General features: G+C 44.1%; 1 protein-coding gene across 2 annotated transcripts in view; it reads right to left on the bottom strand.

Moving 5' to 3' along the window:
* Positions 1 to 14,968, bottom strand: part of LOC136428056 (uncharacterized) — a 37,086-nt gene extending 22,118 nt beyond the window's left edge. The window contains exon 1 of one of the 2 annotated variants that reach the window (XM_066417313.1): positions 14,328 to 14,968. The gene's annotated coding sequence lies outside the window, so the exon portion shown is untranslated. The remainder of the gene's footprint in view (positions 1 to 14,327) is intronic. The other variant, XM_066417312.1, reaches the window with a different exon arrangement.
* Between the last annotated feature and the right edge of the window lie 301 nt (positions 14,969 to 15,269).

Below are 15,269 nucleotides of genomic sequence, written 5' to 3'. Positions count from 1 at the left end.
CTCATAAAGGTAGACATTCATCTACATATCTCTTCCACCCGTCCTAACTGATGGGCATCGAAGGTAACCTTTAAAACTAACACCCCACTTTAATTTCCACAAGAGGCTGCGACCGCGGAGCGACCAAAGATTTGACAAGATCGCTCAACTAATTCTATAGACAATGATAGATCTGGTGCGTTTTGTTGTCTTTACAATCATACTTTCACGCCTTGAAAATAATTTTTCCAATTATGAAATCATAGATGCAGTTTTGTTCGTCCCGCAGTCCCTAAGCGATCCCCGTACGAAAAGGGGGCCTGATTGTTTTCTTCTCATTCTTTTACTCTCTTACAACATATCAGAGGCTTAACTGACTGAATGCAGAGTGAAAAGTTCTGATTTTCAAACACCGATTACATTACTATGAAGGTGCAGAAGTCATGGTCCCTGTCTTCCACAATTGTTACCGAACAAGTATCTATTACCTATTCTTACGTATTCTGGATCCATACTCATAACATTGCAACGGTTCCCTTTTATTCAAACAGCTCACTAGAGCGGATGACCTTGGACAGGACTCTATCACGAGAACCTCTCTCAAAGCAAACGCCTCCCCTCCCTTTGAAGATGTCGCGAGTAAAAGAACAGGAACCTGTGAACATTCTCATCACCGCGGACGGCAGATAGCCGCTGCCGTGATGGGTCACCATTTCACAGAATCTGTCAGCGCCATGCATCTTCCCTCAGCCGGAGGAACTTAATGTCGGTACTTTGGTAGTACCGCCAAGAAATTAGGTCTCATGAGCTCTCCAAGCTATACAGGATATGCAAATTAGACACTGGACTACTCAGGATAAAAGGGCCATCCCTTGTGATATCTAACCGGATTGAAATTAATTGATGTATCTGAGTCCATATGTGATACTGTGCTGGTCATACTTCAACTGGCCGTGTAACAACGAACGCCTTGTGTATCTGGGTGTGATCTTTTTTACATCTCTACGTTTATTGTAGTTGAAATGTATACGGCATTAGGCTATAATAGCCTTCAGTAAATGTCTATTGTAGACATATGGTTAGAGTTTAGATTATTTGAATGACTTGCCTGCAAAAGTAGCTATATGGATATCATGTTAACTTTTGTATATCTACAAATACAAATGCAGATACGTCGATGAAGGTTAGACATCCAGGTATACTAAGATACGCCAAATGACAGTTACTTAAGCAAATGGATACAATTTTATCCACTTGGTTGTCAATGAGCAACTGTCATTTGGCGTACAAATACTGCAACAGATAGACTTAAAGTGCTCTTATTTTTTTCAATTCTGACGTCCACATCTTATCTTATATCTTTAGCATCAGCAGATTCAGCACACTTAGTTGAACCTTAAAAAATATTCCTTCCAAGTCGGTCTCCACACGTACAGACAACAAGAGCGCCAAGTTATCCATTTATTCTTATCGTTTGTGTGCACCTAGCCCTCCAGGGTTTGAAATGTGCCATAAAATCCCAACAATACTGTGGATTGTCAGCCAAGTGTGTAATATCGTCACCGCATTTTCTGTTCGCTAAAACATCAATCATGCGCGCCGAATGCACGGCTAGCCAGCTGACGAACAACACAACGCGTTTCCACCTCGTCACTGAGGCTGGAAATATGTTTGTGGCTTTGAGCGTGCTTATAATGCGCGGGAACCCTTCGTTGAACAGCCAATTTATGCCTTATTCAATTTGTACACACTTCTCCGCCTGTGAATGCCCTTTGGTGTGTTCCCTCAGCTCCATGCGTCTTGAATAGTGAAGAGACCGCTGGTGCGCACAGACCCATACGGCGGGGATATAACGTGGCAAGAAAGCAATCAACGCGCAGTGCGCTATAGCTGTCACAATGGAAGTCGCATTTCCCCTGCTCTTATCGATCCAAAGCCGTATTATGTAAAGACGTCACTTACAACAGGCAAAGAAACTTGAACTGCATAACAACGCAGTTCTTCTAGCTATTTTTAAGACGAGTATTCTTCTTAGCTCACTTGGTACTTGTTATTTTAGATGTGCAATATGAAGGTGAAACAGTTATCTTCTTTGATATTTCTAGGGCGATTGAATAACTTTCAGTCACTGTAAGATGTTACTTAGCTAATTGCAACAGGATCAATGTTCGTTTTGATAGGTCATGCTTTACTCATTTGTGTCTTTTCTATTGAGTCTATGGGCAATTTGTCTGCACCCTTCCAGTTTTCTTACAACATGATTTATATTACTTACCACCCTTACCTTAACACGCCGTTGTTGTAGCACTGTCAAAATACCCGCTTATCCTAATCAATATACGGATACCACGCCGCAGAGACAGTACTAGATGTGAAAATTGCCGCTGTGCCTTTCTTTTCTAGAATTTTGATTCCTATAGTATACTTTATATATAACATTACAGGAAACAATATCTCCTATTTGGTGACCGTACCATCTTCAGATCAAAAGATACAACAAACGGAAGTTTTACTGCAGTACCACACCGCAGCGCAAGCCGCTTGGGGCACCAATCTCACCCTTTTTCGAGGTCTCATGAAGACCTACCCACATACCCGAAAACATAACCTAACCTTCTGGCGAACGTAATTGGGGAAAACGGCGGCCGTACACCGTGAACGTTGGTATAGCTTTATCGGGCTCCATGTGTCCCGTATCAAAATCAAAGCTAAGATTGCATTCAGCTTTATCGTTCACATTTATATTCATATCGCATATAAATTTGATACAGTCATACGCGCCAAAGCAACCTGGGCAACATCTACTTGGTTATCTTGGTACCTTGCCTACTTCAATTTTCTTTTGTTTCAGACCAGTTCGCATTCCAACTCCGCATGCCGTCTCCCGGTAAGTGTGCCACCCTACCATAGAATAACCAACCTGAGCTTGTTTATTAGCTGTATGTAGTCATCTCCAGGGACCGGAGACGCCTATGTCGGCCGTGACACCGAGACACTCGTCGTTTCCTGTCTCCGCACAAATTGCTTTTCTCCAGACTTAAGAGGTACTTAAGGCAGGAGAGTTTATCTTTACTGATCAGGGCGCCCTAATATACGCCATTTCCTGTGTCATTTATCACACAGACCGTATTCTGTAAACGTTATTTTCCTCTGTGAAGACCTTATATGATGCCGGTCTCGGTAATCTTTACGCATTTCTAACAGTGCCCACAGCAGACGCCCGATTGCTGCAACGCTTAATGTAACAACTTTTAAAAGGGAAATAAAACCGTACGGGAGTTGCTGTAATCTCAACTGCCATTGCCTTAAGCCCGCTAGCTGAGGACGTTTTGTAACAATTGCTTATGCGCCATTCTGTCGTGTATTAAAAGTTGCACTGATCCGTGTTCTACCCGCTAATGAAGGGCTGGGTTGTGACCCGGCTCAAAAAGTCTCTTCGGCTACTATTTGGACATATGCCAGGAGACCTCTATGCGACATACTGGCTCATGTGCGGCTGGCTGGATCAGGGTCTGATCCGAAGCGTACTCAAGGGTACATTTTCGAGCTGTGAGACAAATGTTCACCCGCTTTTGAACGTCGATATGTTGTTATTCATCTTCAAAGGAATTGAGATGTTTTAAAGTTTATTATGCTGACTATAATGACATTGGATTATCGGAGTGAAAATACTTAAAACAATGCGTGTATCAAACAATATCGATATCACGGCAATCCCTATACCTGGAGAAATGAAGAATGCTGAATTTTGATGTTCGACTTTCTTATCAAGCCTCACCGTCGCAGACAACAATGCCATTTTCACTTCGCAAATTCTGTCAATTACAAAGTTTATTCTGTGTTCTTTCTATTGCAAAGAACTGTTGGCAGAGCTCTGATCAAATTTCTCACTCAGATAAAAAATATCTTTACGCTTTGCGTGTTTTGTTGTCTTTTCAGTCATACTTGTACATTTTGCATGATATTCCAAGTGTTTGAAGTTAAGGGACACACAAATCCGATTTAGGTCGCAGTGAGGTCGCACCACGGTCGCCGTCTAGTGGAAAGGGGGATCTTAACTAGCCGTGCCTCAATATCGGTAAGATTGGCACAGTGTCATCCAAACTGATCAATAGCCACACCATATAATCAAACCATTTCCCGTCGTGTGAGACTTATTTCTAAAATGCACATCTCCATTTCTTGACACTTTAAACTACGGCACACCGCTGAAATGCCAGGGGGTGAACGGCAACCTTGACACTGACCCGTGTTCGTCCTCTCCTTGAATAACCCCGCACTGATGACACAGATGGAGAAGAATATGAACCACGTCATGTAATTGCAATTTAGCTCCCTGTAGACGGTAATTTGGTCTGCCCAAGGGTACGTCGTTTATCATGCTCCTCGCTCAGACAGGGGTCTGTGATTGAGCTGGACGGTACGGGGAGGCTGAGATTGTTACCAGTTAACGTTCAACTGATAGCAGCCCCACAGTTGATCATGAGCTCCTGGATCCAATATGTTGCTAACTGGGAGACCCCGGTTCAATCCGTTTTTTCCCGTTTGTATAATCAGTTATTTTATGTACGCAGGGCCCCTCTGAAAAATAGTGGTAACCACTGAGCAGCGCTAAATATGACAGAAATAAATAAATCCTGGAAAGGGCATCTCGATTTTAGGCTGCATCCGAAGGGGCGTCAAATGGTCGGGGGTCTCGGATGTTTAAAAGAGGAGGTGCGACAAACTCCGAGTTAAAGGGGAATGGCTAGTGACACTTCCCTCTTGATCTTAAGAAAATATACCCTGCAACGGACACAGCAAAGAGACTTGTGCCACTAGACACTGATAGGGGTCAACAACAACAACCGGTCGTTTGTGAGTCCTAAATCACACAGCAAAGTGCATTTAATTTTTCCACTGAACTGCGTTTGGAGATGTCTGGGGGAAGCGATGGAACATTGACATCTGTAGTACCCAGGAAAGCTCCTTCAAGGAGTCCTTAACTCCAGAAGGCGGTGTTATTTTCCACTAGATTATGCATCAATTAATACATAATCAGCCGACATTTTACAGAGTCTGCTTGTGGTTAATTTCACAAGGTGTGTTTTCTAAAACAATATGATACTCATTAAACCCGTGCAGACCCTACCCATGTATTCCCTATGCGTAAACATACATCATTAATCGTGGATATTTTCGGCATAAATACGGGTGGTTAAGCACAATAATTGATAAATAAGAAGGCCGATTGTTAATAAGATATAAAAGAACACATAGCAAGACGAGTTTTTCTTAACCCCCATGACATTCTTTCTATAATCTAACTTTTGTCAGGCCTTGTCAGGCACACTGTATTAGGACATAGGCTGAGGTTGTTTAATGAAATTAATTTATTAATCAGAAAATAGAGGGTCACCTGGGGAATTCGGTAGAATACTGAATGCTTTTTGATGTGCACGGTACTAGTGGGTACTTTATCGTATACTGTAAAAAATATCCATTTTTACTTCCTAAAATTATCATCTATTGGAAAATAACTCCCCCCTCTGGAGTTTAGGACTCCTTTAAACATTTCTGTCGACATCTTGTAGATCTGTGCTGGGCCATCTACATCCACCCTCCCCCTTACGTTGCAGTAAACTAAACCTATGTGTACCTGTGCAGTCTGTAAAAGCGGAGTGACTTATTCAATCGCAAACAATATGAGAATAGATATCCGCGTTATTCCAAACACGTTTTCTGATCGCTGCAAACTACATGTATCTCCATCCATCCTCCAAAAAGAAAACATTCCCAACAAGATGTCGGATCCGGAGATTCTAAAAACAGCAAAGCAATTCTCTCTGATTTTATATAATAGGTGTCCCTGTAGCTCACTTGGCAGCGGCTTCATAGTCGAGCTCTTGGTTCCAATTAGTTGGGAGACCCAGGTTCGATTCGGTGAAGGGTACCCTGGTTAGAGCTGCATTCGTCTTTCGGAAGAGAATATCAAATGGGAGTCCCGTGTTCGAGGAGGTGGCTCGAGAACGTTACAATAGCCTCATTACCCAGATGGGTATTTACTGGCTGAAATAATACAAGGTGACTATATCTACCGCACAGTCTCTTCCGCCCTACTCAACATCCCGCCCACCCCCAGGAAAGTACTTGGACCAGCCCTAACCTTGCGCAGGGTACCAGCCGTGACGTCACAGGGCCGGATGATTTGTTCGACGGGATGAAGTGTAGAGCTCTCCTGCGTCTCCTGCACATCGGGAGACCGGCTAACGAATGGATCCAGTGATCGCCTGGTACCATGGCTAATGCCAGTAATGGTCTGTTTGGCTGGAGGGAGCTGTTTCACTTCTCAAGAGTGGCCGTGATTTGGATTCATGGGATTTGTTTTTGGCTAGCGTTTAGTATTCTTTTTATGGCTCTTTTTCCAAATTGTAGCTGAAAGACCGAGGATGTTTGAAAACAGCTCAAAGCGCACCTTGAATTGAGAAAGATTCTCTGCACTGGTCTGTCGCTAAAAGGTTTAACAGCACTGTTACATGTGTATGTAACGTTGCGGGTTGTTGAGGTATATGAACAGTCAAACGACATCTGACAATGGATAAAGCTGACTAAATAAAATATCACTGTCAATCAAGGCAATCTAAATTTCAACACTCGAGCTCGTATGTCATTGCGCCGAAATAGCCGCTGTGATTTTTGTTACTGTGAAGTTTCGTCCAGCCGCCTAACTGGCAGGTAGATTTGTGGCGTGAAGTTGTAGGGGTTCTCCTCAGGGCGGTATTGATGTCACTGCTACTGGTGAGTAATGTCATGTAACATCTTCATGTAGCTCACAAGGAGAGGCCCTTCATCTTCGTTTGTCATGAAGGGCCGGCAGCCCGCTAAAGACGACTCCTGTGATTCTTCAGAAACGTCCCTGCCTGGTTCCAGCTTATTCTGCCGCCTTGATATGCTCCACAGCCATGCATCATTGATTTAGAGCTGCTCAGATGCGGTGCGTGGTATTTGGAGGCATCCAATGCCTCACACAAACACATCCGTTATCTCGCCTCTCTGTTGTTCTCTCCCGCTATGAGTGATCTCAACACCAGTGATTATGACAAAGCTTTATATCATTCCATGCTGGAGATTATATCCGGTTGCATTTTTCACTGATGGTGTGATAAACCGACTGAGCGCAGGCACAGGCAGGTCGTTGGGCGTGGCCGCTGTTCTGAGACGTAGGAGCCATGTACATGTGGTCTCTTTGGCAATCCTGAAGCTACCTTGTCATTATCTCGTTCAAGGAGGGCATGCATTGATTCACCGGGTTGTTTGTGTTTATTCAAGAAAGTAATTGAATAGATGAATGAGTGGATGTGCATGCATCCGTGAATGAATGTATATGTGCGTGCGCGCGCGCGCGCGTGTGTGAGTGTGACAGTTTGTCTGTGTGACTGTTTGTATGTGTGTGCGTGTTTGTGAGTTAGTGAGTCAGTGAATGAATGAGAGAGCACAAAGAAGGACTGAGGGAGTTTGTGAGTGAGTGAGTGGCAAGCTACACTATAACATACACAGTAGTATGGCCCATTTCCATGCTACTAGCGCTTCTCTTTTTCTTGAGCGTCTCATCGAATAACTCGCCAGGCTTAAACTTGTTCTCCCCATCAACGCTATCACACTCAGCACCGCGTCTTTGCGCCAGTTGAGCTACTCTTAAGAGATCAGACAGATATGGCAGTCTGGCTGGATGAGAAGAATTTCAATCAGGTGAAGCTTAAGTGAAAGAAAAGCTCCCTCCTTTTATGTTCACGAGTTCAATGACCGGAAAGTTGATCCTGCAAATGATCCAAATTGACAGGTGCGGCAAACGACAGAACGACAACGATCCACATTGTTGTCTGAGGGATTTGCTGGCCCCGTCTTTAAGGAGAAGAATGCTCCTAGATAACTGATGAGCTCATACGCCTGTCTGAACTATCATGGAATGGAATTATGTATGCTGCTCGCGGTAGTGCCTCTTGATTTAGAAAAATGGCGTCTATTATCAATAAATTCGCACGAATTTGAAGATCAATTACATCGTCATCAACTGCCAGCACCGAGCTGAACAGGTGTAACGGGAAAATATTGCCGTCGTGATTCATAAACTTCATTTTCAGATAAGAGTGTCGTGTGTGCCCTTTAATGGCTGCCTGGTGGGTGTGAACGGTTTTAAGAGAACGATGCATCACAAAACTAATCAAAACAGTTTATCGAAAATGGATGAGATTGAGGGGAAATTATTTCACAATCTTTTATTCAAACCAGGTTCGGGGGATTTCCCACCACTAACACAGCGCATAAGGCCCTCTCCTAACTGTCTATCGATCGTTGGTAGTTGGCTCGAAATGTCTCTTTAAATCATCAAAAGATGCTTTGTGTGGTCCCCCACTTTAACATGTGTCTCACGTAGTCTGCAGAGTAGAGTCAATGCCTGCACTGATTGGAGTTGACATCCAAGCATCACAGAACCATGACCTGCTTTCAGTGTTACTAGACACGTCACGGCGTACCGATGGTTCGAAGTTGAAGAACAGAGATTACTTGGTATTACACTCTCACATGGGTCCAAATAGGCAATGGTGTTTCTTAAAAGGAGGCGACATTTGCGAGGGAAAGCAACATGAATATGTTGTCTCTTGCAATTTTGAAAGTGACAAGAGACTGTAATTATCATATTTGATGATAATGAAGCAGCTAAGGCTGGCACGATTGAAAACAGGAGAAGCCCAAACGCTACACAATCGTTTAATTAGCTATTCATTGTCATATTTCTTAAATCTTTCTTGCGTTGTATTTATTATCAGAAAATACGTATTACTTGTACAGTAGATTGATAAGGCGGCGTGGTCGCACTGGTATTGACCACAGATGCTCAATATATGCGAAGCATGAGATAACTGATAGCCTGTAACGAATAAGTGCAGAAAGACGTCTACAGCTATAACAGCTTCCATCCTTCATGTAGAGTCCTTGACCGAAAGGATTGCTAACGGATGACCACGGGAAGTACAAGCGGCTAACGGCAACGCTTGAGCGACAGGAAACGGCAGTCGGTGGGATTCCAAGATGGCAGACTCTGATATTGGAAGTAATGAAGTTATGAGCTGTCAGGAAAAATCTGTACAATAATTACGGTCTCACAAAAAGGAGGTAAGGGACACTAGTCAAATGAATTGTGGACTGTTATCCGTGTCAGATGTTGGTAGGGCTGACAAGAGTACATTGTGGGTGAGAATACTCAAGTCCCTTTTTGGCAACGTAATTGATATCATAATGTAATCATCTCAAAACGATATCGTGAAACGGCCTTTACGAGCACTTATACGTGTTACCTTTCCTGGTCTGAGTCTCGGACTCAGAGTAAACCTGTTTCAGGCAGATTGCGCCATTGCCATCCTTAATAACGTAAAAACCAGGCCCCAGTTTTCATCAGATAGATACGTCAAGGCTAAAATACTGTCTTAAGTTCCGTGTTAATAATTTCTGCAATGAAAGAGAAGAAGCACATCATTGCTCAAGGAGCCAATGAAGACATCAGACATCATATCTCGTGTATCAAGATATCCTCGTTCCTCCCTGTTATCGACATGAGTCGCACAGCTCATTACCCCACCGCAGCACCACATGCACGTCTCGTGCTCCTTCTGGTTCTGCAGGCGAGAAATTGAAGGGCGATCCCCTGACCCCGACCGTGAGATGTTAGCCCGGTCAGCTGAGTGTGCCCGCATAACAGGGCAATGACCACCAGTACCGCACTTACGTATGCAGGAAGAGTGAGGAGCTAGAGGCTCACACGAACTTTCAATCCGTGAATAGTTTCATCAGGTTGGTAAGTCACTGAATAAAAAGACTCTTCGTACACAGCCAAGTGTTTTTAATCAACCGGCGTTTTGTAGGGTATATATAAAAACGCCAGTTACATCTCCGAGACACATGGTCGACCTTAAGTTGCTGTTTCCGCCATATCAGTGCATCATCAGGGTTTATTACCCCCCGAAGGTGACCCTATATGGAGGATTTGAAAATGAACGCCAACTGAAGCGCACTTAAGTCTGAGATACAATGCTTTTAGAGCGATAAACCACGCCGAAGCCGCGCGCCGCGCAGGGAAATATTTACGAGCGGTGCCGCTTTTAAGGCGGTTTTACGGCCCGCTTCAGGTGGTTTCATTACCCAGCCACAATAGATTAACGTATGGCGAGGAAGAAATGCGAATATTGGATGTAGCAAAAGAAAATGACCATAATAGATCACAATAAGCAGTGGGTATTCAAGGTTAACATACGCGATAAGACTATGATTGGAACACCAAAGAATATGTTGCAAAGAAAACCGTCAGTCCCCGGTGAGATCATCCTGAGAAAGACCGCTGCACCTTCACGGTGATGATAGGAGTTATTTGTTACAAGTGCGGGGGTCTGCTGGGACTATCCTGGCGTTGCGTACAAAATCAATGTGTTGTTCCCTGGCGATAGCTACGGTCTACAAGGTGCACGTTACATCACCCTTGGGAACAGACTGCCTATAAAAATGGAGTTAATGATCCTGTGCATGCCTGTACTGCGCTATGAGCTCTTGTCCCCAAAATGGGGACGACGTTCTCGAATTCAGACTGGAAGCGGGATTTGACATTGGTCGTAAACTTGCTTCTTTATTGCTGAAATGTATCGATATTCTGATGAACCCCTCCCCCATTTAGCCACTACCACCTTCGTAACGGAAATAAGGTGGTTGGATTTGGAGGACGGCATCAACTATGTGGTTATGACTGTGGAGTCATGGTTGAACAGGCCTTCCATATGTTGATATATATGAACGGTGAAACAGACGTTCCAACGCATAGGTGAACACAACGGGATTACTCTTACATACACTTACACATACACTTACACATACACATACACATACACATACACATACACATACACATACACATACACATACACATACACATACACTTACACATACACATACACATACACATACACATACACATACACATACACATACACATACACATACACTTACACATACACATACACATACACATACACATACACAAACACATACACATACACATACACATACACATACACATACACATACACATACACATACACATACACATACACATACACTTACACATACACATACACATACACATACACATACACATACACATACACATACACATACACATACACAAACACATACACATACACATACATGTATACATACATACATACATACATACATACATACATACATACATACATACATACATACATACATAAACCGCACCCCTAATCTACATAGAAGCACACAAGAGGTATTCAGAGACATACGATTCATAGTAGGTGGTATCAATATCAGCAATAGACATCGTTTTAAAAACAACACCATGTATATTCATCAAATATATGAATATCAAGTCTTGGCTGAGAGAAAAACATCAACCATATCTTCATCCTTAGGGTCACAAAGAGAATTGGCATGAATCCGGCAGACTGGATTGCCAATGACCCAAACCATTCTTACCGACCCTGTAATTTCGCGGTGATATTGATGAAACAATTGTGCAAATCAATTTCATATGTCACGCGCACAAAAATATATATGACTTGTTATTTCATATGACCAGCAGACCAAGGTCGAACGAGTCGAGAGAATTGTCAAATTGGTATGAAGTAGCCAGGGTCACTCACCCGTTGTGTTTACTTATAGCTTTAACAGCTTGCTATTATTCTCCAAGCAGAGGTTTTGGTCGGCTGGGGTAGTAGTGGCCGGGGTTTTTAACATTGCCTCCCGTAACCTCTGATACAGAACGCATACGGGAGGCAATGTTAAAAAAACCCGGCCACTACTACCCCAGCCGACCAAAACCTCTGCTTGGAGAATACTTGCTATTACAAGGGCTGGTTAAAATATATGGTACAAAATATATGAAGTCTTATCATTACGCGCTAATGTAAACCACCTTTGCGTCCTATGTCTTTGAAAAGAATGAATTATATAGATAGAAAACAATTCCGTGGCCACGCTTTCAGATCACGATATGGAATGCCCTTTATTTGTCCTCTCGCTGACTCTGTTTATCTACAACAAAAACGCATCAGGCACGACATAATGGCGTTTTCCGAGAAACAGTGCTGGCGTGCAGTAATTTGTCTGTTTCGACGCCAGCAGTGCAATTTGTGGAACGCTATGCGACTATAATGGCTTCACCTGAACCGAATGCTCGTTACCATGACAACAGCATTATTAAAACAAGTCCCCCTCTTCAAACCTCAACTTTTCGTTATCATGAGTATGTCTTCACTACTCTCCAAGCAGAGCTAGGGTTTCGGCTGGTTTTTAACGTGTTTTTGGGCGTTTTTGTCATGCCTTCTACTTTGTCATCGTTTTTGTTGTGTCGCAAACACAACAAAAACGATGACAAAGTAGAAGGCATGACAAAAACGCCCAAAAACACGTTAAAAACCAGCCGAAACCCTAGCTCTGCTTGGAGAGTATGTCTTCACCTCCCAGATAACTCGTTATCAAGTGTGATTCTGACAAAACCTCTGCAATGAGTTAGACATTCTGTCGGCACCACACAATAGCGACAACCTCGTCTGTCACAGGTCTCCGCCGGAAAATGAATTTTTAACGCGACGTAACGATTTCAGACTGTTTTAGTGGGCAAGCTCCGTGCAAGATGTATCTTGATTACCCCGGCACTTAACCCTCGGGTGGAGGCGGACGTGCTGCCACTTTCAGGCGGGGAAAAGCGAGGCGGCAGCCGCTTCTCATCGGTAGGAAAACTAGCGAGGTCATGCAAGAACGAAATATGGATGGACAAAATTACCAAAATATGGAACAGGAGAGAAAAAAATCGACCTTTCTCAAAGTAGCTCTAGAGAAAATACGAAGATGGTGGAAAAAACGCATGCAACATACCAACGTATGGTATTTGATTATTTACGGTATCGCAGCTTGGGCGATTAAATATATATATTCATCGATTTTCAAATCAATATCTGTAAAGCGTGGGTCGTGTTACAAATACTAAGATCGATTCATTTTACGACACGACTCACCAAATCTGTGCCCGTAGAAAGGTTTTAGAGCTCAGCAGCGGGTATAACCCACCACGCATGGCACCGGCTAATGGTTTAGTAAAGAAGCTCTTGTCGTTCTACCCTAATTCCACTAGGGCGGAGACCGCACTGCGACCTTATATTTGACAGAGCGCTCAACGAATTTCATAGATAGAATACGAATCATTTTACCCTCTGTGTGTTTCGTTGTCTTTTCAGTCATACTTTTATATTTTGCATGATATTCTAATCATGAAATCAAGGGTTACACAAATCCAATTTAGGTCCCAGTCAGGTCGTAGCGAGATCGCCGTCTAGTGGAATGGGGGCTTTGCCGAAAAGTCTGCGGCCCCGGCTGCCAACCCGACACCACACCTGCAGGTCGGCGCTGTAGCTGGTGCGGAGACACCGGGATTAGCTGCTCGCACACCGGCGTGATGCCTTAATTAAACCGTGACTAACCGCACGCCGATATGACTTAGCGTCAACACTGGCTTCATAAATAGGCGAGCGACTTATGGAACAGCCGCTCCCTCGCGTACGTCTGCAACCACTCAATGCGTGATCTCAGGTCTATTTGGAAACACCCTATTATTCAGCAGAGAGTAGGTCGGAATTAGTGCAGTGTCTCTGCATCCAACAAACGTTATTTGCCCATGATTTAAGAGAACAGAGCTTACAACAATTAGGTAACATATTGTTCATGCGATGATCATAGAGTAGTTTTTTTTTAAGAATCACTCTCTCCCTTTATCAGGACGGTCGTTTGATAGGTAGGCCTCATTGTCGGTTTGGTTTCGTATTTTTGTGAAGACAGGGAGGTACACATGGCAGATTTGATCGTACGGATCTCACAGTATTCTTCGGACTAAAGAAAATCTGCGTATGGTGTGCATGAAATATGCTAGAGGAAAGCTTTATTCTAAGGAGTTCTAAGCAAGACTACACTTCCCACCAAAACTGATTATGAGCGCCAAGTATTGTTGTACGGAAGCCCAGGATAGCCATCTTATCAGGATGAGTTGAAAGGCGTAAAATATGCCCCAAACCAGATTTTAGCAATGAGATATTGCGGTATAGAATTTCTTTGAACACGACCGTCTTCATTTTGAAGGAATGCATATCATATGAGCCCGATACTGAGTGCCTTCTGTATTTTGACAACTTCAGTAGCCCACGCTATACGGGTTTGCGCGGATTGATGTAAAATATACGTGTAGTACTCTTTAAGGGAGAAAATAGGACAGTACTGTAACAGAGACTTACGTTGAACGGCCCGGTAGAGGGTCTTCTTGTGCCTGCCAGTAAGATGACGTGCACTGTTTCTACCTGTGGAGGAGATCCGTGTCCTCCAGCCCGCGTATTCTCTACGGAGTAACAGTGTTGAGCAGTCCTAGCGCCATTCCTTGGTGAGTGGACCGCCGCCCGGTCTAGCTGCCTCCGTGGTTGTGCTCCTACATCTAGTAGAGCCGTACCGGCAGTATCAGTGCATCCTGACGGAGGCTGAGATGTCCTATCAGCAGCACGCCTGCATATGCACCGCTAACACACGCCCGAGGCGCCGGGATCTGCGCGCCTCTCGCAGATGACGTGCGTAGAAATCTGACGAGGACGCCGGTGAAAAGCAGTTTAGTTAAGAGGGCAGGAAGGTCTGCCTGTTGATGCGGTGGAACACTTTAGCTGGTCATCCCGCTGCACGTCCCACGCGGCGGCGTCGTTCACGGGCACGGCGTCCCGCGGTGGCGGCAGACACACCAACAACACGGACGTGACGACGGGCCGGATACTCCCCCTTCTCAAGCAGATAAATTAGACCGGGGCTTGCTCTCAAATGTCAGCGCCGGGGATGTGCAATAAGGCGCAATGTCTTCGCGCAGAATGCCGAATCGGGGGGAAATCCTTACCAGACTAAAACCGCTGGCGAGCCTTAGTCCGCTCCACAGTCGACAGACTTAGATATGGGCACGTAGCGGATAATAATTTTTGAAATGTCATTCGCTCACTTTCACCCAACTGAAGGTCAGAATTCATTAAAAGCACAAAGCGTGAAAATTCCATCAATTCCCCCGAGAAAAGGGCGACCTCCAGTGGAGGCAAGTAAAGTGCACTGTTTGGAGGATGTATGTGTGGGCGCGTAGCAGTCGCTTACAAAGCAGGGTACAAAGTAATCTGTGACATCTAAGTGTAAGCTGTTAACATGTTGGTTAA

The sequence above is a fragment of the Branchiostoma lanceolatum genome, chromosome 2 (genome assembly GCF_035083965.1).
Source record: "Branchiostoma lanceolatum isolate klBraLanc5 chromosome 2, klBraLanc5.hap2, whole genome shotgun sequence".
Lineage (NCBI taxonomy): Eukaryota > Metazoa > Chordata > Leptocardii > Amphioxiformes > Branchiostomatidae > Branchiostoma > Branchiostoma lanceolatum.
Note: the sequence above shows the minus strand (reverse complement) of the source record. Positions and strands in the feature narration are given on the sequence as shown.